Source organism: Ovis canadensis, chromosome 26 (genome assembly GCF_042477335.2).
Source record: "Ovis canadensis isolate MfBH-ARS-UI-01 breed Bighorn chromosome 26, ARS-UI_OviCan_v2, whole genome shotgun sequence".
Taxonomy (NCBI): domain Eukaryota; kingdom Metazoa; phylum Chordata; class Mammalia; order Artiodactyla; family Bovidae; genus Ovis; species Ovis canadensis.
The window spans coordinates 47,037,760-47,063,142 of record NC_091270.1 but is presented as its reverse complement, the minus strand read 5'-3'; positions in this window follow the sequence as shown (position 1 = coordinate 47,063,142).

Genomic DNA, 25,383 nt, shown 5'->3' with positions numbered 1-25,383 from the left:
ACAAAAGTTTATCTAGTCAAAGCTATGGTTTTTCCAGTAGTCATGGATGGATGGGAGAGTTGGACTATAAAGAAAGATGAGTGCCAAAGAATTGATGCTTTTGACCTGTGGTGTTGGAGAAGACTCTTGAGAGTCCCGTGGACTGCAAGGAGATCCAACCAGTCCATCCTAAAGGAAATCAGTCCTGAATATTCATTGGAAGGACTGATGGTGAAGCTGAAACTCCAATACTTTGGCCACCTGATGCAAAGAGCTGACTCATTTGAAAAGACCCTGATGGTGGGAGGGATTGGGGGCAGGAGGAGAAGGGGACAACAGAGGATGAGATAGTTGGATGGTATCACTGACTCAATGGACATGAGTTTCAGTAAACTCCAGGAATTGGTGATGGACAGGGAGGCCTAGTGTGCTGCAGTCCATGGGGTCGCAAAGATTCAGACAGGACTAAGTGACTGAACTGAACCAAACCAAATATATGCTAGCTTTATTCTATACACAACTACATCATAATGTACTTATAGGCAAAAGTGAAAGTGAAGTCCCCCAGTTGTGTCCAACTCCTTGTAACCCCATGGGCTATAGCCTACCAGGGTCCTCTGTCCATGGGATTTTCCAGACAAGAGTACTGGAGTGGGTTGTCATTTCCTTCTCCAGGCGATCTTCCCAACCCAGGGATTGAACCCAGGTCTTCCGCATTGCAGGCAGACATGTTACTGTTTGAGCCACCAGGGAAGCCTTATAGGCAAAGATCATTTCTTTTTTTTTTTTTTTCAAGCATGATAGAGATATCATTGACAAGTAACATTGTGTAAGGCTAAGGCTCACAACGTGTTGATATGATACACATACATAGGAAAATGATTACCACCATAACATTAGCTATGTAACATGATTAGATGTGACATGACACACCTATCATGTCATGTAATTACAGTGTGTGTGTGTAGTAATAACACTAAATCTCCTCTTTTAGCATTTTTAAGTATATAATAACATATTAATAAATATAATCACCATGTTATACATTAGATTCCCAGAACTCACTCAGTTTGTAACTGGAATTGTGTGCCCTTTAATCAATAATGTCCCCACTTCCCCCAACACCCAGCCCTTGGTAACCACTCCCTCTACGACTTGTTATTATTTTAGATTTCTGTATAACAGATATAATACAGAATACATCTTTCTCTGTTTGACTTATTTCACTTACCATAATTTCTTCTAAGTCCATCTGTGTTGTTATAAATGACAGAATTTCCTTCTTTTCTCATGGCTGGATAGTAATTCCACGATAGACTGATAGAGATAGATATACATGTACCTATAAAAAGTACATATATTGCATCAAGGTCCTGATTCCAATGGCTTTGACTATACCTGGAAGTGGACTTGCTGGATCATGTGGTGGATATAGTTTTAATACCCTGAGAAGCCTCAACACTCTTCTATAGGGGCTGCACCAACCTGCATCCCACGAACAGTGCCCTGAATGCACAGGTTCCCTTTTCTCCAGTTTTGCTAACGCTTGTCATCTTTTACCTTGTTATAACAGCCATCATGACAGGTAGGAGGTGATATCTCATGGTTTAGACTTGCATCACTTTACTGATATTTAGCGATTTCCATCACATTGTCACATACCTATTGTCTATTTGTATGTCTTCTTTAGACAAATGTCTAGTTAGTGCCGCTGACCATTTTTCAATCAGATTGATTATTTTTTTGCTACTGAATTGTATTAATTCTTTACATATTTTGATTATTAACTCCTCATCAGATAAATGATTTCAGTTTGAAAACATTTCCCTCATTCTATAGGTTGCCTTCTTATTTTATGTTGTTGTTGTTTTTTTTTCCACTGTGAGAAGCTTTTTAGTTTGATATAGTTCTGGTGATTAATTTTTACTTTTGCTACCTGTACTTTTGATGCAGTATCAAAAAAAGTTGCTGCCAAGACTGATATTAAAGAGATTTAGCTGCATGTTTTCATCTTGAAATTTTCCATGTTCAGTTCTTATGTTTAAGTCTAATCTATGTTGAGTTAATTTTTGTGAGCGGTGTAAAGTAAGTGTCAAATTTCCTTGTTGAGGGCTTATTCAGTTTTCTCAGTACTATCTATGGAAAGAACTATCATTTCCTCATTAAGTATACTAAGTTCCACTGTCGAACATTCACTGACTGTATGTTAGGGTTATGTCTGAACTCTCAAGTGTGTCCAATTGGTCTGTTTGTTTTTATGCCAGGACCATATTATTTTGATTACTATCGCTTTTCTTATTTTCCATAATGCTATCCTTTTGTTCCCGTTCTGTATAATTTGTGAATCTATTGTAGGTGTTTGCTTTGTGGTTACTGTGAGGCTTACATAAAACACTAAACATAACACACTATTTACACTGATGATTCAACTTTGCACACAAAAACTACCCTTTTACTCCTTTTCTATGTTTCTGATGTCACAATTTACGTATTTTATTGAAACTGTGTATCCATTAACAAATTATTGTAGTATAGCTGTTTTTAGTATTTTGTCTTTAACCTTTATACTACAGTTAAGTAGTTAACAGACAATCCTATTTCAGCACTATCTGTTACCAAGTCTGAATCTGACCGTATGATTAACTTTACTAGCGTGTTGTATATTTTCATATGTTTTCATGTTACTAATTAGCATCCTTTCATTTCAGCTTAAAGAATTCTTTCAGCATTTCTTATAAGGCAGCCTTCAGTTCAGTTTAGTCACTCAGTTGTGTCCGACTCTTCACGACCCCATGAATTGCAGCACGCCAGGCCTCCCTGTCCATCACCAACTCCCGGAGGTCACTCAGACTCACGTCCATCGAGTCCGTGATGCCATCCAGCTATCTCATCCTCTGTCGTCCCCTTCTCCTCTTGCCCCCAATACCTCCCAGCATCAGGGTCTTTTCCAATGAGTCAACTCTTCGCATGAGGTGACCAAAGTACTGGAGCTTCAGCTTTAGCATCATTCCTTCCAAAGAAATCCCAGGGCTGATCTCCTTCAGAATGGACTGGTTGCATCTCCTTGCAGTCCAAGGGACTCTCAACAGTCTTCTCCAACACCACAGTTCAAAAACACCAATTCTTCGGTGCTCAGCCTTCTTCACAGTCCAACTCTCACATCCATACATGACCACTGGAAAAACCATAGCCTTGACTAGACAGAGCTTAGTCGGCAAAGTAATGTCTCTGCTTTTGAATAGGCTATCTAGGTTGGTCATAACTTGTCTTTCAAGGAGTAAGCATCTTTTAATTTCATGGCTGCAGTCACCATCTGCAGTGATCTTGGAGCCCCCGAAAATAAAGTCTGACACCGTTTCCACTGTTTCCCCATCTATTTCCCATGAAGTGATGGGACCGGATGCCATGATCTTTGTTTTCTGAATGTTGAGCTTTAAGCCAACTTTTGCACTCTCCTCTTTCACTTTCCTCAAGAGGCTCTTTAGCTCCTCTTCACTCTCCACCGTGAGGCAGCCTTAGTGGTGGTGAACTCCTCAGGCTACATTCGTTAGGAAAAGTCTTTATTTCACCTTTATTTCTGAAAGACAGCATTTTCGTTGTTGGATGAAGTGTTCTCGGTTGGCATTTTCTTTCCTTCATCACTTTGAATTTATCATCCTGTTCTTTGCTGAACCACAAGATCTGTACTGATCTGTACAAACCCACTTTAGTGGTTTGAGAATCTCCTCTTTTTCTTGCCACTTTTAAAATTCTTTGTTTTAGAAAGCTTCATTTTAGTGGATCTTGGAAAAGTTCATTTTGGATTGAAATTTTTTGGTACCTATTAGTTTTATTAAGTTAGACTTCCAAATATATCCCCAGGTTTGAGAAGTTTTCATTCCTTAAGTAAGCTTTCTGTCTCCTTTCCCCTTTCTTGTCCTTCTGGGACTCTAGTGTGCACACATCACTTTCTCTTGATGTCATTCCACCAGTCCAATGGGCTTTCTTCATTCCTCTTCATTCTTTTTGCTTTTCTGATTAATTGCAGTTGCTCTGTGTTCTCACTTGTACCCTTCTCTTCTGTTTGGACAAATCTGCTATTAAAAATTTCTATTGAATTTTTTAATTCAGTTGTATTCTTTGACTCCAAAAACAATCATCTTTGGTTCTTTTTAATGTTTTCTGTATCTTTGTTGAGCTTCTCATTTTTATCTCAAGGTTTTCTCATTACTGTTAAGAAGTTTTTCTGTGTTCTCCTGAAGCTCTCTGAGCAATTATTGAGAATTCTTTGTCAAGAAATTCTTGGATCTCCATTTACTTGGGCCCAGTAACTGGAGATTTACCATATTCCTTTGGTAAAGGAATATAGTAAATTCTTCATGATTTCTTTAGCCTTGAAAAGGTATTTGTGCATTTGGCGAGGCAGTCATTTCTTCCAGACTTTACAGATTAACTGCAGTAAGCAAAGGCTTTCACTCGAGGTTGGGGACACACTGGAGCTTACTGGGACCCTGAGTCTAGTGGTACAGGGCACTTAGTGTGGAGGCAGGTAGTGGCTCTGGGTGGGGGCCGGGGGGCATGATGTCTCTTCCACTCAGGCTGTTGCGGTTCATAGCATCAACAACTGTGTGGTCCTTGGTAAGTACCAAGCTGGGGAGGGAGGGCAGCAGTGGTTGCAAGGGCTGATGGGCTCCTCAGGGGCACCCTCAGGTCCACCTGCTAGAGACCAGGGCAGGCAGCAGAGGTGGCTGGAGCCAGCGGTGTGAACACACTTGGCAGTGGGGGTCAGTTGCAGGTGCCTATGGAGTGGCAGGGGCTGGCTGCACACACTACAGAGAGCCACGGCCAGGGCAGCCAGGAAGGACTGTGACCAACCACAGGCTCACTGGCAGCTCTGGGAGCCCCGACTGTCAGCCTGCTCTCCTGTAGCTGCACAGTGTCTCCTTTGGCATGCACACTGCCATGGGCCTGTGATGACAGGCGGCAGGCTGGGGGCCGGCACCAGCACAGCTGGAGAGGCTGGCTGTAGGTGAGCCCAGTGGTGCGGGCCAGTGACAGAAGACAGGGTCTGATCCAAGCCACATGCAGAGGCTCCACAGTGGACAGGCTCTTCCATGGCTACGCAGTCTCCCCTGGCACGCGTGCAGCAGCGGAGGCTGGTTCTGTGCCTGTGCACAGCTGGAGCTCATCCCTGAGCATGTGCATGGCAGTGGGGACAGCTGCAGGGGTCTAGGCTAGTGTCCTGTATTCAGCAGCCACGGACGGCTGAGCTGGCTATCGTTCCTGAGTTCTGGCAGACGTGGGAGTGAGCTGGCATTAGTGACCGTGGATACCCATGGAGCACAAGCTGGTGAAAACAGCAGGGGCTCCAAGGAGGCTATGCTGGCCTTTTAGTTGCTTTGGAGACAAAATCTGCTGGGTTTGCCTGCAGAACAGACCACTGGGAACGCAATTGCTCTTGCTACATGGCTGCTCTTGATAGCCCAGGCATTCTTCCCTGCTCCTGCACCTCTGTAACATCTCAGCTTCACAGCCTGGTTAAGGTGAAACCAAATCAGGACCTTAGTTCAGAGCCTCAAAAGGCTGGGAAAGCACGTGGCTCTTCTCAATGTTCCTCTCCCGGCGAGATGAACTCTTTGTAGCTGAGAAGTTCCATTTTGGAGCTAAGCAATGCTGACTTGAGGTTGGAGCAGGGGGTGGGGATGATGTAAACAAAATGAAGCTGTCACCTTCTCTCCTTGCATGGTTATTCTCAGGTTTTTGATCCATTGTGTTGGTAAAATCTCTTAAGCAGAGTCCAGAGCACTCCCAGGGCTGTTTTTGTTCATGGATAGCTATCTAATTGCTGATCCTCATTGAGGGGGGAAAGGTTGGGGTCTCCAATGCTGCTATTTTGGTGACCTCCAGAAAAGGTCATTTTTTTAACTTCCTTTTGTATCCCTGATAATACCTGGATTAATATGTTAGAAATTATTTAAGAGATATTTATCAAAATGAAGGAATGGGATAATTGCATGCCTGGAAAGATACCTTATTTTGTTTTCCAGACTGAGATACATACAGCACAGTTGATACATTTGAATTGTTTTATCCTCGATCTCTGATTTGTCTGCTGCAGTCTACACTCTATTCTCCAATTCTATTCAGTCTATACAATGGACTGACTTCTTTGCAAACAAGCTCTGATTTAAAATCCATGATAGAACTGTGATCACTGCCAGACCCACTACTCTCAGCTCACCTTTTGGCTTGACTTAAGTAACAGATACTCAATACCCCAAGCTTCCCCATTGGCTCAGTGGTAAAGAACCTGCCTCCCAATGCAGGATGTGCAGGTTCAATTACTGGATCAGGAAGATCTCCTGGAGAAAGGATGGCTACCCACTCCAGTATTCTTGGAAATACTAAGATCATGGCATCTGGACCCATTACTTAATGGCAAACAGATGGGGAAACAGTGATGGACTTTATTTTGGGGAGCTCCAAAATCATTGCAGATGGTGACTGTAGCCATGAATTAAAAGATGCTTGCTCCTTGGAAGAAAACCAAGAATTTGGAGATAAGATCTGCTGGGTTTGCTGGCAGAACAGACCACTGGGAACACAACTGTTCTTGCTACATGGCTGTTCTTGGTAGCCTAAGACCTTGGTTGTCTATGACCAACTAGATAGCTTATTAAAAAGCAGAGACATTACTTTGCCAGCAACGGTCCATCTAGTCAAAGCTATGGCTTTTCCAGTAGTCATGTATGGATGTGAGAGTTGGCCTATAAAGAAAGCTGAGTGCCAAAGAATTGATGCTTTTGACCTCTGGTGTTGGAGAAGACTCTTGAGAGTCCCATGGACTGCAAGGAGACCCAACCAGTCCATCCTTAAGGAAATCAGTCCTGAATATTCATTGGAAGGACTGATGCTGAAGCTGAAGCTCCAATACTTTGGCCACCTCAGGTGAAGAGTTGACTCATTTGAAAAGACCCTGATGGTGGGAGGGATTGGGGGCAGGAGGAGAAGGGGACGACAGAGGATGAGATGGCTGGATGGTACCACCGACTATATGGACATGGATTTGAGTAAACTCCAGGAGTTGGTGATGGACAGGGAGGCCTGCAATTCATGGGGTCACAAAGAGTCGTACATGACTGAGCAACTGAACAGAACTGATGCTGAAGCTGAAAATTCAATACTTTGGCCACCTGATGTGAAGAACTGACTCATTTGAAAAGACCCTGATGCTGGGAAAGATTGAAGGTGGGAGGAGAAGGGGATGACAGAGGATGAGATGGTTGGATGGCATCACCGACTCGATGGACATGAGTTTCAGCAAGCTCCAGGAGTTGGTGATGGATGGGGAAGCTTGGTGTGCTGCAGTCCATGGGGTTGTAAAGAGTCGGATATGACTGTGTGACTGAACTGAACTGAACCCACTCCAGCATTCTGGCCTGGAGAAGTCCATGGACAGAGGAGCCTGGCTGGCTACAGTTCATGGGGTCACAAAAAGTCAGACATGACTGAGCGACAAACAACAACAGCAGCTCAACACCCCAGCGTTTTATCTGTGGTGAAGTCTTCCCTTAAAGGAAAATGCTGGGGAAACAATGAACAAAGTCACGTATAAGTATAAACCTTCATAAAGTATTGAATCAGCATAAGAGGTGACCAGTGAGTCAAGCACTTGACATTTATTTACATGCTTAAAGTCTTACCATAATGTTTAACTTTAAACTAATGGAGAAGATGTTTTGTGACGCCTTCTAAATTATTTCCAGAACTTTGCTTCTCAGTCTATACAAAAATGTTTATCTTGTTTATCTGAATAAGAATGTTTATCTGTCCATTATTTGGAGACTTTGGTTCACATGGTGCTGCAAGCCCATCAGCTAAAAAGGGACACAGCACAGATTTTTGCTCTCCATACCACAGATATCACTTAACCACACCAGGAGATTCACCACCACTAAATATCAACACTTTAACACATAAAACTCTGAAACAGGAAACTTCTCAGGGAGTCTTCAACTATCTCAGCAAGTTCTACTAACAGATTTCATACTGTGAGTGACTCACTCTCACACACACACACACTCATACATTGCTTTCCAAGTAGACCTAGAAAATATAATGAGAAAAAGAGGAGAGCCCAGCTGGAAGGGAAGTCTTCTTCTTCACTCTTTAAATACTTTAAGCTTCTTCTACTCCCCTTCACATAAGCACCTCATTACTAATCCCTCTCTCCTCCCCTCTAGGCTTATTTTCACAAATATCCTCAAGAACTCAGGAAAAAAGAAAGTAAGGACAAAAGTCCCCTTTATTATAAGGAAGGACACTCCAAATATCTGGATAATTGTAGACCATTCTCCACTGAGCCTGTTGATGGGAAAGAGAGGAAGGCACCAGGGATGCGATGAAATGTAGCACATTTGATCAGGAACTGACACCTCGGGGATTGAAAGCTGCCTTAGTCTGCTTGAGCTGCTATAGCAAAACACTACAGACTGGGTGGCTTAAACAGAGACATTTACTTCTCACAGTCTTGGATGCTGTGAGGTCCAAGACTAAGGTGCCAGTAGATTTGGTGCCTGGTGAGCATCCTCTTCCTGATTTGCTGCCAGGTGACACAGAGATACACAGAGAGACACAGGAGTCTCTCTCATGTCTCCTCCTACAAGGGCACTAATCCCATTTATGAGGGCTCCACCCTCATGACCCAACTACTTCCTACGGTTCCAAATACCTTCACACTGAGGGCTAGAGCTTCAACATATGAACGGGGGTTGAGGGGGCACAAACATTCAGTCTACAGCAGTGGCTTTAGAAGAAGTAGACACCAAGGAAGGAGTGTAGCAGAGAAACAGATGTATTTTGCTGTGAGAAATGGGATCCCAGTTTAAAAATTCTCAAAAATATGGAATTCTATATTCATTCTACTCAATTTATTTCCTCTCTCCACTCCACCCTCCTCTTCAGAACTGATGTTTTAATGTATATGTACAAAATTCTCACAGTAAATATTGACAGTTCTGCCTAAGACTATTAAAGTTATGTTATGACTTCCCTGGTGGCTCAGACTGTAAAGCGTCTGTCTACAGTGCAGGAGACCTGGGTTCGATCCCTGGGTTGGGAAGTTCCCTGGAGAAGGAAAAGGCAACCCACTCCAGTACTCTTGCCTAGAAAATCCCACGGACAGAGGAGCCTAGTGTCCATGGGGTCGCAAAGAGTCGGACACGACTGAGCGACTTCACTTTCACTTTATAGTAGTAACAATGCTACTGAAAAAATTAAGTCAGCACTTTCTCATTTCCATACGAGTCCCAGTGAAGCCACACATCTGTGCAGTTGCTTGAAATATCTGTTTATGCTTTTTTTCAAACCAGTTAGCCTTAATTCTTTCCCAGAAAATCATTAGTTGGAGATGTGAATGGTAAAGAAATAATAACCTTAGCACCCTTACATTTCAAATTGTTAGCCTACAGAAATTACTTCCATCTGGTAAATGAATATGTGCAGCTCAGACATCCAGATACAAGAGGCACTTGCCTCCCATTGGCAGTTGATACAGTGACCTGAGTCCTTCTCCACAGTTCGATCACCCCTCTTGTTTCATCTCAGCAAGTCCAGAAGCCTGCCCCTTGCATCTCAGATGCCACTGATTCATGAACACCTTTCTTCTTCTCCAAATCAGATTTTCTCTCTCCCTCCTACAATTCCATCACCTGTGGCATCTATTGCATCTGCCTTAGATTCTTCTTATGAGTTTACATCCTAGCTCTCTTCAGAAATGCTCTGCTCTCTGAGGGCAAGGATTACAACTTGTTAATCTGTGCACCATCCTTAGGTTTGCATGTATAATGGATTATGTGATAGACCCTGCAGTACGCCCTTTAGCATATTATCTCGATCCTTCAGACACCACAGTAGCTGTTGGTGCCCTACCCATGTGTCTTTGGGTCTAGGAATTGTAAGGTTCCTGGGACTTTTAGCTGCCAGGGCCAGCATCTCTTTGCCAAGAGCTTACTCTGGAGTCCATTCTTCCCAAGGGCACCATGGGAGAAAGTGCTGGGGAATTATGGTTTATTTCCAACACCCTCTCTCTGACCCTCCATCATGACTTAGGGTGTTGGTGTATCAATAGCCCAGCTGCCTTCCACCAGCCATGGCATCACTCTGAGCCAAGTGTTTTGCCCATGCTCCCTAGTTCATCACTTTTTAGACTTGAGGGAGGCCACAAAATTCCCTGCAGGGTTTATTCGACCAGGCTGCATGGTTTCTAATTCAGTAGGTCTGGAGTGGGACCTGAGAATGCACATTTCTAACCAGGGTTCGAGTGATTCTAGCCAACCTTGAACCATGCTTTGAGAATCAGCTGCTGCTCCAGGCATCACAGTGATGACTTACTTTCTAGTCTGTTTTTCATTGCTTACTTTCTCTTTCCTTTCCCTACCTTATTCCCTAACCAGTGTGTCTGGGATCACCTTGGAAGTCAACTACTTTTTCTCAGTCCACATTTGGGGGTCTGCTTCCAGGGAAGCAGAAAAAGAGACAACCAAGGTCTATATAATTATTCTTGCCAGGATACACATGAGAACCTCCTTACTTCGAGAGATTAGCCTACGTATTTCAGGTTACACAAATGAAAAAGTCCAGCCGTTGACCACAAACAATACTGTCTCCATGGCATAAGGCCTTCCCCATATAAAGTGCTCTATAAACATTACTATAATTAAATTAAAATTTGTTGCTCAACTATCTCACAAATATTAGGATCAGAACCCACTTACTGTCTGGAAGTCTCAAAGGTATCACTACAAGTATTTCAAGTTTTATGGCAGAGCCATGCATCTGGAAAGGTGAGCAGATTTGTTTAAGCAAGTCCCCCAGCATCTGAAGAGTTAGGATTGGCTTGGCTCTGCATTGACCCTGTAAGTCTCTTGATGCAACTGAGGTCTGATGTTTTACTCTGAAAATTCAAATGCTAGCCTGGAGAAGTTTACAGCTGCTTGACAGCTGGAGTCCGAAAATCCTAATGCCCCCCTCTGGAGATAATTAGACCCACTGTCTGCTGTCACTGCTGCACTTTGATTCTCCTTTTTATACTAGTCAAGAGCCCAGATTCATCTCTCTCCAGTATGTATCATTTTTGGCTCGGCTCACCACTCTTAAAGAATTCGTTATATTTTCCCTTCCTCTTTTTATGGATGATGGGATTTTTTTTCCCCACGCAGAACAAAGCATATGTTGTAGATTTTGAGTGGTCTTATGATTCAATCACATCAGTCTTTAAACAACCTTGTCAAAAATTTAGAGGTGGTTGAATACTTAAAGCTCAAAACCAGACATGACTCTGGCTTCATAGATCAGTCAATCATGGAGCATCAGGCCCTTAAGAGAATTGTACATAACAGAAAAATAATATGTAATTGCATGAACAGTTCACTTTATTAGTTTCCTTGGGATTAAGCTTTTACTATCTATTGTAGTTCTGATAGCAAAAGAAGAAAAAAAGGCAAAACTTTGAAATTTTCATAACTTATTCTGTAGAATGGACTTTGACTTGAATTGTATGATAAGCTTAAAAAAAAGAAACACGGAAATACTTAAAGTGAATATTCAAGTTTATTTATTTTTAATTAATTTCAGTGACTATAAAACAAGTCAGATTTCTAGCTTGGGAGTTACAATACCCAGAACAAGAGAAAATAAAGCTGAAAAAAGAAAAGAAAGAAAGAAAAGAAAGGAGTTGTGCATATTCCCTGTGAAATGTCACTATCATCCCTGCCATGAGAAGAATTACTTTCAGTCAATGGTTTAGAGACCATGAACAGAGGAGCCGGGCAGGCTTCAGTCCATGGGGTCGCAAAGAGTCAGACACGACTTAGCAACTAAACAACAAGAGGTGAAGTCCTTAAAGACAGTCCTTTGGAGCAGCCTCACTGAGCACAAGATGCCTCTGTATCAGTACTGACTTAAATCCATTTGTAAAAATTAAGACAAGTATTTTGAAGCAACTGAGTATTTTGTCTTCAGTTCAGTTCAGTTCAGTCACTCATTCGTGTCCGACTCTTTGCGACCCCATGAATCGCAGCATGCCAGGCCTCTCTGTTCATCACCATCTCCCGGAGTTCACTCAGACTCACGTCCATCGAGTCAGTGATGCCATCCAGCCATCTCATCCTCTGTCGTCCCCTTCTCCTCCTGCCCCCAATCCCTCCCAGCATCAGAGTCTTTTCCAATGAGTCAACTCTTTGCATGAGGTGGCCAATGTACTGGAGTTTCAGTTGTAGCATCATTCCTTCCAAAGAAATCCCAGGGTCGATCTCCTTCAGAATGGACTGGTTGGATCTCCTTGCAGTCCAAGGGACCCTCAAGAGTCTTCTCCAACACCACAGTTAAAAAGCATCAATTCTTTGGTGCTCAGCCTTCTTCACAGTCCAACTCTCACATCCATACATGACTTACCAAGTGTCTAATGTCCACAAAATCACTATCAGTAAAAAACAATAATAATAATAGCAAATATTTACATAGTGTCTGTTTTCAGAGCTAGCTTCATGAGTATGTGATCAGTCTCACAGGCTCTCACACTCAAGATAGGAAACCCCAAATGGGGTTGATTATTTTCCAGTTGCCATCTTAAATTCTTCCTAATCTTATCTTTCAATCTCTTTTCTGTAAGGTCCAGTGGACAGTAGAGAATGTGCCAGAGGCTTGGAGTCCCAGCCCATGTTTAATGTTTCCTCCATTGCCCCCTGGGTCTCCAGGATATGGACTTAGACACCCCAGCCACCCACTCTCCCACCTCAGGCTGTTGGTCACCCTGGTAACCTCCCTCTCCTGTTCCTGCCCAGTGACCACTGCCACCCTCTATCCCCAGGAGGGTCCTAGGTTGTAGATGGAGGGAAGGTTGAGCTCTAATCTCTAAAACTATAAACATGTGCCATATGGTACCTGGGATTATGTTATGCTACATGACAAGAGGGATTCTGAGAGATAATCAAGGTTACTGAGCAAACATACTCTAAAGAGGGGTTATTTGAGTGTGTCCAACACTAATCACATTGGACTTGTAAAAGCAATGAGTTTCCTCCAGTTGGGAGCAGAAGGAGAATTCAGATATTCAAAGTGGGAGAAGGACTTGGTGTATCATTGCTGCATCGAAGATAAAGCAGGACTTGTAGGAATGAATGTAGGGGCTGTGGTGCGGGGGGTTCTGCGAACAGAGAGAAGCCTTCACCTAACAACCAGGAAAGGAATTAGGATCCCAGACCTACAACCACAAGCCAATTGGATTATGAAAACAACCTGGACGGTCTCAGAAAAGGATTCCTTCCCACAGTTTCCAGACCAAAGCTCAGATTGATCTTGATTTTGACCTTCTGACAGTCTAGTCAAGTCCTCCTCTGACCATTACTACTATGAGCCAATAAATGGATATTGCTTTAAGATGCTAACTTTGTGCTAGTTTGTTGCACAGCAATAGAAAACAAATACACCTCTATTCTGCCCAAGTGGTCATTTGGCATTACTTTTCCAGAGGAAGTTAGTTATTACATGATTGGTTGGTTGGTTAAAGTAGCCTCTTAAAAGACAGGTTTGCTGTATTTATATCCACCTACAAACAGTACTGGTCTATGAAATCATATATGACCAGGCTTCAAGAGTTTTATGAGTGATAACATTTATACTTATGTTAAATACAGATTTAACTAGCAAAGTAATGCTCAAAATTATCCAGGCAAGGCTTCAACAGAACGTGAGCTGTGAACTTCCAGATGTTCAAGCTGGATTTAGAAAAGGCAGAGGAACCAGAGATCAAATTGCCTACATCCACTGGATCACAGAAAAAGCAAGAGAATTCTGGAAAAACATCTACTTCTGTTTTATTGATTACACCAAAGTCTTTGATGGTATAGATCACAACAAACTGTGGAAAATTCTTTAAAAGATGAGAATACCAGACAACCTGACCGGCCTCCTTAGAAATGCAGGTCAAGAAGCAACAGTTAGAGCCAGACATGGAACAACAACTGGTTCCAAATTGGGAAAGGAGTACGTCAAGGCTATACATTGTCACCCTGCTTATTTAACTTATATGCCGAGTACATCATGAGAAACGCTGGGCTGGAGGAAGCACAAGCTAGAATCAATATTGCCGGGAGAAATATCAGTAACTTCAGATACGCAGATGACACCACCCTTATGGCAGAAAGCAAAGAAGAACTAAAGAGCCTCTTGTTGAAAGTGAAGGAGGAGAGTGAAAAATTTGGCTTAAAGCTCAACATTCAGAAAACTAAGATCATGGCATCTGGTCCCATCACTTCATGGCAAACAGACGGTGAAACAATGGAAACAGTGAAAGACTTTATTTTCTTGGGCTCCAAACTCACTGCAGATGGTAACTGCAGCCATGAAATTAGAAAATGAAATTAGAAAATTAGCTATGATCAACCCAGACAGCATATTAAAAAGCAGAGACATTACTTTGCTAACAAAGGTCCATCTAGTCAAAGCTATGGTCTTTTCTAGTAGTCACGTATGGATGGAGTTGGACCATAAAGAAAGCTGAACACCAAAGAATTGATGCTTTTAAACTGTGGTGTTAGAGAAGATTCTTGAGAGTCTCTTGGACTGCAAGGAGATCCAACCAGTCCAACCTAAAGGAAATCAATCCTGAATATCCATTGGAAGGACTGATGCTGAAGTTGAAGCTCCAATACTTTGGCCACCTGATGTGAAGAACTGACTCATTTGAAAAGACCCTGATGCTGGGAAAGATTGAAGGCAGGAGGAGAAGGAGATGACAGAGGATGAGATGGTTGGATGGCATCACTGGCTCAAAGGACATGAGTTTGAGCAAGCTCTGGGAGTTGGTGAGGGATAGGGAAGCCTGGCATGCTGCAGTCCATGGTGTTGCAAAGAGTCAGACACAACTGAGCAACTGAACTGAACTGACCTAAATACAGATAATCAAATATGCAATAAAACATAAGACAACTGAGTGTTCTAAAACTAATTCCTGACTCCATTCATGCCAAGCCCATATTTTGTGTGGGATACTATAAAACTTAAGAGGAACACTAAAATTTTCTACCTCTCTGAGGGTCATACTTAATCCATAAAAGTGTCAGAGAGAGAAAGAACAAGAGTGAGCAAAACTGCTGGAGAAGGTATATCATATTCCCTTGTCTCTGCTTCTTATCTTAATCTGGACATTATGTCTTTTTGATGAAAATTATTTTACTCTGAAGTCAAGCGGGTCTGTAACTTCCAGCTCCTGTGAGCTACATATTGGTGCATAGATGGCACAGGAAAAGAGAAACCCATTTGATGGACCCATTTGATGTACAGCTCAAACTCAGGCTTGGACCAATCAGAGCTGGCCCCAGTCTCCAGCTCATCTTTATGCCGCTTATAACTCAGTCCTTTCGGCACATCAACCATTCCTTGCTGGACCTCCTTAATGTAAGACCCTCCAAAGACTGATCTATTCCTCTGAACCTATTAGTCACTCACCATCCCCAAAGCAGATGCTCATCTCTGTGTGGTAGAGAATAACCATCACACCATTAGAATTCAACTTTCAAACTCCTCTCCTGAAGCATCTGAGTTGTCCAGAAAAAAATCACTGCATCAATAATCCACTCTGAATAAATGAAATTTAAGTCAAGACCCATATTATCATTTTACAATTAATTTTCAATGGAGGAACATGCTTTTACTTTTTTTTTTTTCTTTTTGGTGTCACTCAGCCAGGAGACTCTTAAACACAGCTTGCTACCAACCATTATTTATGCTCCTCTTCTGAGCGGCACCTAATAACTGCTAATTAAGTCTTTTGTAGCCTGACTCTGAACTAATTAGGGTTAATTGAGCCTGCTTGTACGTTTGCTATTCTAGCTCTTTTCCTGATAATCAGGATTTGGGAGCACATTGAATATTTAGTTAGTGAGCTTAGATTTCCTCCACTGGGCGTTCTGCTGCAGGCCTCCGTCATCTGTTAACGGGCAGCAATGAACCACTCTCTGCTTTATCTGTACCTTGCTTTATGGTGTGTGTGTGTATAAACAGTCAACGAAAGTGAGAGAAGAAGGACAAACAAAGAGGTTGGTGTCATGTTATTTCAATTTTGATTTTTAATCATTTAAGAGACTCACTCAGGGATATATCTTCTCAGAGAGAGACAATGGAGTTTCTGAGGTTCTGTGCTTGTGGTCCAAAAATAAGATGGTTTTTCTTCCTAGTCCTATTCATTTTTAGACGGTTATATCTTTGAACTGATTTAGGATTGTGGTATGCCTGTCATTGAGGAGCCTGGTTCTGTATTATTATTGTTATCACTTATTATCATGTTAGTATGATTATTTGATTGGTATTAATAGCCTCTATGAGAATCATTTCACAACCTTTCAGACCACTGAAAACCCAATCTGCTTTTAAAACTTCAATAAATGTTTTGATCATTTAGCTTGGAATTCCATTCAGTTTTTTAGTCGTATCTATTATAAAAAACAATTCTACACAAAAACAAATTCATGGCCATTCTTCCAAGGAAATTAAGTTGAACAACAAAAACTGAAAGGTAATTCTAACATGAATTAACAACTTTTCTAACATCACCAAGATGACTGGCTATTCAATAATTTCTTTTTGTATGTTGGCTGCTGAGCCAGAATTTAAAGCAAATAATTTGGCCACAACAAAGACTAAACTAGAATTTCTTTCATGACCCTCAGATGGGGAAGTAGATAGAGGTCATCCTTGAAGCAAAGAGCCCATCTTATGTTTCTTTCAGATCTAATATATACTAAAAAATTAGTTTGTTAGTAAACTACTAGTGAATGAATATGTCTTAATAAGGCAGTAAATGATACAGTTACCTTCTCTAACTTTCTATATATGTACAGTCTAGATGTTTATGTTATATAGTCCCTTAATTCCTTATGTTTCTTAGGTTAGCAGGTGAAAAGACTTTGGGGATCATTCATTTTAATCTCTCTCTACAGATGATAAAGCTAAGGAAAACAAAGGTCAAGTAATGGACCCAAGTTTGCTCACAACTGCTGATGCTGTTGTTTAGCCCCTCAGTCATGTCTGACTCTTCGTCACCTCCTGGACTATAGCCCACCAGGCTCCTATGTCCATGGGATTTCCCAGGCAAGAATACTGGGATGGGTTGCCATTTCCTCCTCCAGGGGATATTCTCAACCCAGGGATAGAACCCACGTCTCCTGCAATGCAGGCAGATTTTTTACTGCTGAGCCACCTGGGAAGCCCTTGCTCACAATAATGCTAAAGCTGAAATCCAAACTCAGGGGCAAAGTCGACCTCCTGGAAGTGGGTTTCATTGTGAATGGAAATTCTGAGAACTGATACTGTGTCTGGTCATCTGTTGGAAGCTCCTTTACCTTCAGAAATATGACCAACCCAGTTACACAGCCTCAATTACAAACCTCCATTTCTGCACTGAAGTACATAAAGCATCCTGCAGCAGGAGCCCATTTAGCATCAGGGCTATCTTAATTTATATAAATTTGCATTAAAATATAAATTTACATAAATTAAAAGTATCATTTATATAACTGTCCAAAGAAAAGTTTTATTACAAAGCTCCCTTTGAAAAATATCCAAATAAAATAACTATTGAGCTATATATAGATGTGCCAATATGTGTAGAGGTTCAAAGAAAGTTATATATAAAAGGGAATATATATAAACTCTATAAGCAAAGACGATGGATAATTTGGTTCCATTTTAATTTAATCCAAAATTAATCGATAAAAGTACTATTTAATATACATTTCCATGGAGCTCTCAAAAACCTTATTTCAGTGGCTTTAAGCCAATGATTATTTTACATGCATTAAAATATACTGCCAACAATTGGCTGTTCATTGAAATAATATCTAATTACTGCAGTAGGTAGGGGAAATAATAGAATCCATAATTGTGGCCTAAAAAACTGCAGTTTAAAGCATGCATGCTGCTGTTAAGATTTATGATCACACTAATCAAGTTGATGTCAGGGTTTATTTCATAATGGGAATTTTATGATTCAGGAAAACAACTCTGATGGCTGAGAACAAGTAAAATGGATTGTTTGAAGTGCTGTCCCAGAGAACGGTGTGATCATGTGTTTCCCAGGGATCTTCCATTTCTTTTCCTCACAGCTCCTTGCATTCTAGTGTGATTGATACTGTGGGCAATTCTTGATTTTTCTGGTGTGATTATTATAACAGGCAATTCTTAGAGGAAGGGGAATGCAGAGTACTGTTAATTAGAATTAATCAAACTATGAAAGGATTCATTACTAGCTCTTGTTTCATCTACATTGCACCATTGTGTTCACTGTGTCCTAAATTAATTTACAGAGACTCTCTAGAGGTGATGACACAGAGAGGTCAATGCCATTGAAAGAACCTTCGGTACTCACAATTCCCAAGGGAAGGAGACATGCCATATTAAGTAGGTCTACGTGGGGAAGGCCCACTGGTTGGTTAGGAGGCAGAAGAATGACAAAGTGTGGCCAGAGCCTTACTTCCTGGAAAGGAATGGACAGGACAGGCAAGTCTGAGTACGTTTAGGACTGGACAGTTCAAATTATTTCAGCAGGCTCTGGGCTACAGGGGTGGTGTCCAGGTACCTGGCACCCAGTCCTGGGGTGATTTACGGCAGGGAAGTACTGACTAGGTACATGAGAGTTAAATGAAGGAGGTGGTAGGGCTGTGTGGTAGACTGTGTGGGCTTTCAATTGGTTGGTTTGCATTTGAAAGTTGTGCTGACCTAAGAATCATCTTCTCTCCTGGAATTAGGTACCTCTGAGAGGGAAAATCTCTCCCCAGCCAGCAAGGTACCAAGATGTCAAAGCATTATAAAATACACAAAACAGAAATACATGATTAATACAACCATCCCTAAAGCTTTATCTCTACTCTTCTTGGTCTGTTTAATTTCAAGAGGAAAAGACTGGTCAAAGGAGGAACTTGTTAAACTGAAATGAGGAAAAATCAAGGTTTTATTGGGTGTCCTATATAAAAAGATTGTCTTTGCATTGGACTCTGTTGTGAATGTCTTGCCCACATTTACAAAAACATTAGAGAACTGGTTACGTGTATACTGAACATCACTCAGATGTGTGATACTCTTTGCAAGGGGCTTCCCAGGTGCTCTGTGGTAAAGAATCAACCTGCCAATGCAGGAGATGCAGCTTGACCCCTCCGTCAAGAAGATCCACTGGAGGAGGAAATGTCAACCCACTCCAGTATCTTTGCCTGGAAAATCCTATTGACAGAGGAGACGGGCAGGCAACAGTCCATGGGATCACTAGGAGCTGGACACGACTGAGCGCACCTGCAAAGGTACTGTGGGTTTACATGCAAAACACTACTTGATAAATCTTCTGTACAATCTTCTTCCCCTTCAGAAACACAGCCACAAACACACACACACACACACACACACACACACACACACACACACGTGTATGCTAGAAGTAAGAAGAATTCAGAAATCCGAAATGTAAATAAGGCCTAGATTTAATAACTGAAAATAGGAAGAATTAACTCTAGATTATTTTCCTAAGACCCTGGACTCTGCAGTTGAGGGACTGAATTCACATCTTCACATTTCACGATCTAAATATCTATTGTGTTTTCCTTTCTTTTTCTCTTCCTACCTACCTCTTTGGTTTTCTATCTCCTTTTAACAAACTCAGTTGAGTTCAAATTGTACAGTAAGCTGGTTAAGCTTACAAAGATGAAAAGACATCAGTAAAAGAGCTAAGGTACTAGTAGAAAAACACTGTTGAAGCATGAATGTTTACTGGACACTCTAGGAGCTATTTTAAGAACAGTATTTGAAAGAGAAAACTGGAGCAGGGAGACCTAAGTGTGTTGAGGAGTCAACAAGACACTCAGAGGAAGAAACTCAAGCTGAGAAGGGGCTGTCAATGGGAAAAAATTGCACAACCTAAAAGTTGAGGATTGTGTTTTATTTGGCAGACTTTCCTGAGCTTCAAGCCCAGGAAACAGCCTCTCAGAGAGTTCTGAGGGACTGCTCCTAAGAGGTAAAGGAGGAGGCAGGATAATATAAAGGATATTTTGCAACAAAGACCAGGTATTCAGAACACCAGAAGTTACTGTTAATTAATGAAAATCAGACACATCAGGTTAAGGCATTTAGTGCTTTTCTAAGTACGGGAAGATGCAAGAGTCTGGGCTCACTGAAACCATCCCTTTGATATGCACCTCAGCTACTCAGGGCAAGTGTTCGGTGCCATCTCATCCCCAGTCTCTTCAGGGTGCACAGTCGGGGCGGCTGTGATGTGATGGTCTGATGGCTGCAACAGCCTTTGTTTATTGATATGGTAAGCAGCGTTTTTCATTCACAGGACCAACAGTTGAAAGGTAAACAAAGGAAGCAGACATTCTAAGAACACTGAGACTATGTGCTCAGTGGTAAAAGGAAATCCGGTTGCTTTAGGGAACTGGAGGTAGTTGAAACTGACTGAAGGCTAGAGAGTGAAGGCAAGTGGAAAATGTAGATCATGAAAGATCATGCTTTATGTGAGGCTATAAAGTTTAGGTTTCATCCCCTCCATTCATAAATATCAGTTGAGACCTAGTCTCAGACAACACTTCAAATATTGAAAATATGGCAGTAAACAGGACATCCAGTCTTCACATTATAGTGCAAACACATACAAAAATGTACAAAATTGTGTCAGATGGTGACACCTGTAAGAGAAAGCATGGAGGTACGACTGCTGTTTTAAACAGGGTAATCAAGGGAACTCTCCAAAGCACAAATCTTTAAACAAGGGTTTAATGAGGAAGTAGTCTTTAAGAGACCCGAAGTGAGAGGAAAGCCATAGGAATGCTCTAGGTAGAGGCAGGGATGAGGCTGGGATACTTGGGACAACAAGGAAAGACCACAAGGCATGAGGTGTGAGGAAAGGACTGGGTGGTGGGAGGAAAGGCTGGAGAAGTGGGTAGGTCCCTCCTATGTAATGATCTAGGTGAGAAGTGAAACTGAAATCCGTTCTGTGCTGGAAAGGTTTTGACAGTTACGAAGAGTAACATACTACGATTTATGTTTGAAAAAGAGAGGCTTGGTGTTTTATATTTTACTTGGATGGTAGTTTCACAAATACATATATTTATCTAAACTCATCAAAAATGATACAGTATCTATGTGTTTTATCATATGTGAATTATGCCTCAAAAATATGTTTAAAAGATCACCTGTGGAGACTCACGTAGAGCTAGGTAGTGGAGGCAGAAGCTGGGTGGCCAGACCTTTTTCATGGCGTCAGTTGACAGTCACTGAAAGCTGGTGAGCAGCAGCATCAGACGTGTGCTTTTGAAGCACAACTTGACACTCATCTGTGGAATGGACTGGGGAACCTGAGAACAGGAAACCTGGTTAGAAGCGCACCGTCGCTGTAGCCCAGGCAGGACATGATGAGGGCCAGGGTGCAGACGGCAAGGGAATCATTAATGGTCAGGAGGTAGAACTGCCATAATTTGACCAGCTGCATAAAGGGACTAAGAGGGAAGAGACTCTAACACGAATGATTCTCATGTTTCCGACTTTGGAGCTCAAGGAGAATATGATACATTCATTGAGATAGAAGTTGTGAAAGAAGGAAATTATTTTGGCTACAGGGTGGGTGTGGTGCCATTCCATTGGTACATGTTTAATTTGGGGATGTTTGTGTAACACACAAGTTGAAAGGACCAGCATGCAGTTATAAATCGAGGTCTAAGAACTGCCAGTGGCCTGGCTTATAAATTCAAATGTGTGAGTTGTTATTGAATGAATAGTGGTTAAAACTCTGAGGATGGATATGAATGCCCTGAGAGAATCCTGAATCACAGACTACAGACTTCAAAACGTGAAAGTGAATTTCTAGTGTGAAAGGATGATTTACTTCTCCATAGCCCATATCATTTAAACGAGTCTTTACCAAGCACATATGTGCTTGGTGGTAAGCTAGGCATTGTGGCTGATAAAACAACTGAAATTCACATAGGATTTTTCTTTTAATGGAGACAAATGCATAAAAGTTACTAGAATCATCAAATCCTTTAAAATATCAAATCTTCAACTCATTTTATAGAGGAATCACCATTTACTGAATGCAAGTATTTGCCGGGAGTGAGGTGAATTTCAGTTATCCAGGTGGGTGAGACCTAAATGCAAGGACCAATGTAAGAGCAGAGACTTTTCTCTGGCTAGCAGCAGAAGAGGAAATCAGAGAGATGAGATCCATCTGGCCTGGAAAACTGCAAACACCCCTCTCGTGAACTGCCCATGGGGACCACACGGCAAGGAACTTCAGGCAGCTTCCAGTTGCTGAGGACAGTTCCTGCCCAAAGCTAGCAGGAAAAGGAGGACCTCATTGCTACCTCTGTAAGGAAATAAATTCTGTCCATAGCCTGTGAGCTTTGAAGAAGATCTTGAGTGCCAGATGAAAACTGTAGTCCTTGGCCAACACAGTCCTGTGAAACCCTTAGCAGAGAGGCCAACCCCTCAGTGCCTGGATTTCTGATCTACAGAAACTGGAGGGTAAAAAATGGGTGTTAAATTGGTGGCAATGTGTTATACAGCAGAACATTAATACATGCATATACCCAATAATTCTCCATGCTGAGGCTCCAAGAGTTAAAGCAACACACCCTAGCTCCCACTGCTGGCCAGCAGAGCAGCAAAGACTGAAACCCAGGGGGTGTGCCTGACTCTCCCCCACCCTTCCCACAGTCCTTGCAGAGAAACACTGCAGTAAGGTAAGCTGGTACCCGGAGCAGAACCGACGCTCAGCATCCTCATCGTAAAGCTCTGTTTTCACCTGAGCTCTGCAACCTCTGCTCTGAGCTACAACATGGAGCTGGCCTCCTCTTCAGCACCCGTCTGACTTGAGGGAGAGGAATAAACACTCTTCTCTTGTACCAATTAATCTTTGACCACTGAGACTGCCTAACAGAGGTAGGAAGGGTGAAACTGACTCTTGTTTTTGTAGGACTGAGCTGAGACCCCTGATTTATTTCACCTTGTTTGTGAAACAGCAGCTAGTGACTCTGGTTCACTACCCACCTGGACTAAATTCAGGAGAATCACAGGAGAGAACAGTCGGGTCCAGAGCCAGCGCACTTCTGTCTTGGCTGTAATTCATCTTCCCGCAGGTTCAAAAGGCTTGGGGAGCCAGAGAAACATTTACTGTGCTCTTATTAAAAGGTGTTAATATCTTAATGACTGTGCATGAACAGGTTTATATTTCAGTGCTTCCTATACCCCAGATAAACCCGATAAGTACTTTCATCATGACAATAACAATACAATACTAAGACTCTGGTCCCCAAATTCCTGATCCATAAGGAATGAATACAGCAACACCTTATGGAAATATTGTAAATATCATACATGATAATGGGCATGAAAGTGCACTAAAAACTAGAGTGAGAGTAGGCTCAAAGCAGTTGTCTATAAAAAGCAAAAAAAAAAAATCTAAGTATTTGAAACTGTAAGAATGTAGAAACGTGGAAGATGAATGGTCAGAAGTTTATTCTGTTTTCTGTGCATTAAATCTATCTCTTTTTTTCCACTGAAATGAGATGTTCCATTTTAACATCTTTAATCCATCCTAACATCACCTGGAGAAACTCTCAGTTTGCATGTTCTAGTACTTTTGGCCACCTGATATGAAGAGCCAAGTTATTGGAAAAGAACCTGATGCTGGGAAAGACTGAAGCAAAAGGAGAAGAGGGTAGCAGAGGATGAGATGGTTAGATAGCATCACTGACTCAGTGGACTTGAATTTGAGCAAACTCCGGAAGATACTGGAGGACAGGGAAGCCTGGAGTGCTGCAGTCCATGGGGTCTCAAAGAGTCAGACAGAACTTGGCCACTGAACAACAAATTCTCAATTACATCCAGTCCCATGCTCCTAATCTCTTACAGAAAAAGGTCGTGTCAATTACAGCTGCTGAGCCTGCACCTTTCTTACAGCTGAATTGTCTTGCCTGCTATGAATGGAATTATATTACTACCAGCTCTATCAGAGCCATACACTAGAGTACAGAAAACTGCCAAATGAGAGGCTGAAATTGGTAGGGAAAAGAAATGGAATTTTTCAGCTCCTTAAAAGGGAATTATCCTCAATGGAGAGTGAGAAAGAAAGAAGAAAAATTACAAAGGGAGTATTACAGAGTTACTTACAACACATTTTTATGCAATGGACAACAGCAAGAAATTTGTCAGCACTGAGCAGCATTACGGTTTGCCAGAGCTATAAAAAGGTTATGCAAACAGTAACCCAAAAGGAATAGAAATACATTAGAATTTATAGGCCTAAATTGCTCACTATGTAAATGAAGCCTTCAAATATATATGGTTTATGGAAATTAATGTCTTATATTTATTACCCAGCTCCAAGATTAAAATTGGAACCACACTGATTAGGTAACATTACAAATCAATTCCCATAGAGAGAAATAATAATAATACATCAAAGTACAAATGCTCTGATTAAACAAGTTGATATATAAGAAGAAAAAAATATGGGTGCTTTTCTTGACTGCTGTTTCTGAATGCTAGTCAGTTTTCTCCCCATTCTTCCCAAAACAATGGGCTGAAAGCAAACAGACAAGTTGGTTATGACCCTTGCTATTTCAGTTAACACACAAGAAGGAAAGGAGAGCGAGAAAGAGCTGGGCTCTTTTCCTGCAAGTTAAATATCAAGTCATGTGAAGCCTGTATTGCTAAATGTGGCAACACTTCAAGTGCTACAATCAATGTAGCATTTAGACAAAGAGAAGACTGGGAAGCAACAGTGTATTACTGGACCATTCTTTACTTAAGTCTCTCCAATTCCGTTAGCCCTTCCAGACAGGGCAGGAGAGTTATAAAGTATTGATAGAAGGGACAATATAAAAGGATTGACACATTCAACATTTAATTCAGTCAGATACGCTAATGACCTGTGAAAACTATTAGAATCCAGGTCATCCAAAAGCATTCGAACAGTTTATTCTTCAGTAGGGGAAAAAAACGATTTTATTTTGAAAATGACAGAATGAAAGAAAATTTAAATCTCAGTGCACTTCACGGCGCCATGGGAGAAAGGAGAAATTTCTAAAAATGTGTTTTCAAGGCTTTCCATGGGAGGCTGTGCTGTGCTGTGCGTAGCCACTCAGTCTTGTCCAACTCTTTGCAACCATAGAAGGATGGCCAGAAGCTCCTCTGTCCACAGGGATTCTCCAGACAAGAATGCTGGAGTCAGTTGCCATGCCTCCTCCAAAGGATCTTCCCAGTCCAGGGATCAAACCCAGATCTTCCTCATTGCAGGTGCATTGTTTACCATCTGAGCTACCAGGGAAGTCCATGAAAACTGGAGTGGGTAGCTTATCCCTTTGTCCAGAGGAACTTCCTGACCCA